The following is a 3,844-nucleotide window of genomic DNA, read 5'->3' on the forward strand; positions in this document are numbered from 1 at the left end:
GCAGGAATATTCCAGACAGTGAGAGTGTCTTAAAAAAAACAAAAACAAAACAACAACAAAACTTTAAAAAGTGACAGGCTAATGAGAGAGGAAGCTGTCCAGGCTGAAGGAGAGTAGGTTTTTTCTACTTAGACACTGGAATAAAAAAGGGAAAAGACATCTGTATCTCTGTGAGAGTCAGCAGTTTCCATTGTTGTTTGCTTTCTGCTTTTTGTTTTCCCCTAATAAACAGTGTCATTTATAGTAATGCAGATTTTCTTTGTTTTAAAATCATTATTTTTTAACAGGCAAATGTATAAAGTCGAAGGTTTATTAGTGGTTACCAGGGTTGGCTGGTAAGAGAAAAGAAGGGTCGTTGCTTATGGACTAGAGTAATGGGAAATCCACACTGATCAAGAGTAGGATCACTGGACCAATTAATGTAATTGCTGGCACTAAGTTGTACAACTGTAAAAAGTGCAATCGGTGTGTGATACATAGGTTCACAAGAACAATAAAGAGACCAGCTGCTGAGCAGCTTCTGTACAACCAAATGCCTCATGGATTTTGGTATCTTGATTTGGAGGTTTAGGGTCATGGTTTCATGAGTCTGCCCAGTTAATTGACCTAATCAAGTCTGATGCCTCTATTCTAACTTCTAGATTGTTAATGTAGTGCCTGGAGGCTTACAGGCTTGCAAGAAGTCATCCAAGGTACAATGATTGGTGGCTATTTGCCTGAAGCAAAAGAGGAAGAAAGGGAGTCAAGAACAGGAGGAGAAAATGGAATGTGTGACTAATTACTACCATGAATAACTGCCTCCTTTGCGGAGATACCAGAAGAACTGGATGGTGCCTGGTGACCACTAGTGAGTGTTTTGATGAAAGATTTTATGGAAGAATCCTAATCAAAAGGCCAAAAAAAAAAATTCAGAATAATGGAATCCAGAACTTCTGGAGCCATTGAGCCTGGTTGAACCCCTGGAACTATTGCCTTGATATATTTTTTAAATCTCAAACCCAAATTATCCAGTGGAGTCTTCTTAAAACCAAGCCATAGGTTAGTTTAACTGGTAAAGAATGTCTGCCTTGAGCATTGCACTCTTTTAAGAACTATACATATGGGATCAAATTCACGACAGTAATTAGAAAAATGAGATAAGAATCACAGGGGGCAATGAGTTTATGCTCACGGGGGAGGGACAATTTGGAAGAAGACAGCAAGAACGGTTGTACAACCCAAAGAATGTCATCAATGTTACTGAAATTGTCCATGTTCGATAGGTGTGTCTTTTGCTGTGTATATTCACAACAAAAAAATTTTTTTTCAAAAAAATGAATAATGTGTTGGCATTTTATTGCATATTAGCATTCCTCAGGGCAATTTTTAGTCATTTTGAGGAATTGCCTTAATTTACAGCAGTTCCTTAATTTTAATAGTGTGAAGATCCTCAAGAAAGTGGGAAAGAGATGCAGTATATGTATTTATAGCATATATTTCCATCATTCCATGAATAGATTTCCACCATTCATCTATCAGTTTGTTGTACTGTGGCGGCTTGCATGGTACTGTGATTCTGGAAGCTATACCACTGGTAATTTATATACCAGCAGGGTCACCCATGGTGGACAGGTTTCAGCTGAGCTTTCAGACCAAGTCAGAGTAGGAAGAAGGAGAGACAGACTATTTGAGAATAATTAGTCGCTGAAAACCTTATGGATAGCAGCGGAACACTGTCCAGAGAGCATCAGAATATTGAATAGTGAAACATGATGAAGAGCACCACATTATTGTCAGATATAGTGGCAGAAGATGAGCCTCTCAGGCTGGAAGGCACTCAGAATACGACTAGGGGGGAGCAGCCTCCTTAAAGTAGAGTTGACTGTGATGACGGGAATAGACTAAAGCCCACGGGACCTTCATTTGCTGATGCGGCACGACTCAAAATGAGAAGAAAGAGCTGTAAACATCCATTAATAAACGGAGCATGGGATGTATGAAGTGTGAATCTAGGAAAATTGAAAGTTGTCAAAAATGAAATGGAACCCATAAATATTGATATCCTGGGCATTGTTGTTGTTGTTAAGTGCCATGGTTTACTATGCTGAGAATGACAAATTAAAGAGGAATGGTGTCATATTAATCATCAAAAAGAACATTTCAAGATCTACCTTGAAGAATAATGCTGTCTGCCATATGATAATATCTGTACACCTACATGGAAGACCAGTTAAAAGAGCTATTATGCACATTTATGCACCAACCACTAAAGCCAGTGATGACAAAATTGAAGTCTACTAACTTCTTCAGTCTGAAATTGATCAAACATGCAATCAAGATATATTGATAATTACCCGTAATTGGACTGCAAAGGTTGGAAAAAAAGAGGAAAGATCAGTCATTGGAAAATATGATCTTGGTGATAGAAATGATGTTGGAGAGTACATGATAGATTCTGCAAGACCAATGAGCACTTCATTGCAAATACCTTTTTCAATAACATAAAAGACAACTAAACAAATGGACCTCATCAGATGGAATACACAGAAATCAAATTGACTACATCCATGGACGGAGAAGGTGGAAAAGCTCCGTATCATCAGTCAAAACAAGGCCAGGGACAGACTGTGGAACAGACCATCAATTGCTCATATGCAAGTTCAGGCTGAAGCTAAAGGAAATTAAAGTAAATCCATGAGAGTCAAAATATGACCTTGAATATATTCCACCTGAATTTAGAGATTATCCTGAGAACAAATTTGATGAATTAGACACTAATGACCGAAAACCAGAAGAGTTGTGGATGACATCAAGAACATCATACAGGAAGAAAACAAACAGCTATTAAGAAGACAAGAAAGAAGGAAAAGACCAAAATGGATGTCAGAAAGTGTAGGAATAACAGGACGTGTGTGAAACCCACTCTGAGGCAGTTCTCAAACCAAGGAACGCCTTGGTGAGAACTGCAAAGAAAACCTTGTGTGCCAAAGATTATGGGAACGAACACACTGACCGGGTGGCTGGGGGAGAAGTCTATAATGAAGAGAAAATATGTGTGCCTAACTGTTATCTAGTAATAACAAACTTTAGCTTTGTTGTGGAGCCCGAATACGCTTCCTGCCTAAGATTGTACTTAAGTCTGTATTGTAGGTAATAAACTCACTCTTGATAGACCATCTTGAGTCCCCTGCCACTTCCATTCCCCATCTGCCTCCAGCTACCCCCTCGCGCAACCTGGCTCCTGCAGCAAAGATTCTGAAACTTGTTCTCCAATGTAGAGATGCTATATAGCAAATGGAAGAAATGAGGAAGCAAAAGAGCTGAACAGAAAATTTCAAATGGTAGCTTGAGAAGACCAAGTCAAATATTATAATGAAATGTTTAAACATCTGGTGTTAAAAAACCAAAAGAGAAGAACACACTGAAGGAAAATTTCAAGCCTCGACTTGTAATATTAAGGTTTCTATGAGTAAAATCCTGGAGTGGCACTGTAGGATAAACACTGACCCAGAAAGTAAGTTTGAACTGCAAGGTCAACAGTTCAAACTCACCAGATACTTTTTGGAAACTCTATACAGAGTCTCTATGAGTTGGAACCAACTTGATGGCACTTAACACCAAAAACAATAGTGGGCAAAATATTGAATGATGCAGAAAGCATCCAAAAAAAAAAAAAAAATGGAAGGAATACACAGAGTCACTGTACCAAAAAGAAATGGTTCACTGTACCAAAAAGAAATGGTTGGTGATCAACCATTTCAAGAGGTAGCATATAATCAAGAGCCAATGATACTGAAGGAAGAAGTCCAAGGTGCACTGAAGGCATTGGCAAAGAACAAGGCTACAGGAACTGATGGAATACAAA

This window comes from Chrysochloris asiatica, unplaced genomic scaffold, assembly GCF_000296735.1.
Source record: "Chrysochloris asiatica unplaced genomic scaffold, ChrAsi1.0 scaffold00018, whole genome shotgun sequence".
Taxonomy (NCBI): Eukaryota; Metazoa; Chordata; class Mammalia; order Afrosoricida; family Chrysochloridae; genus Chrysochloris; species Chrysochloris asiatica.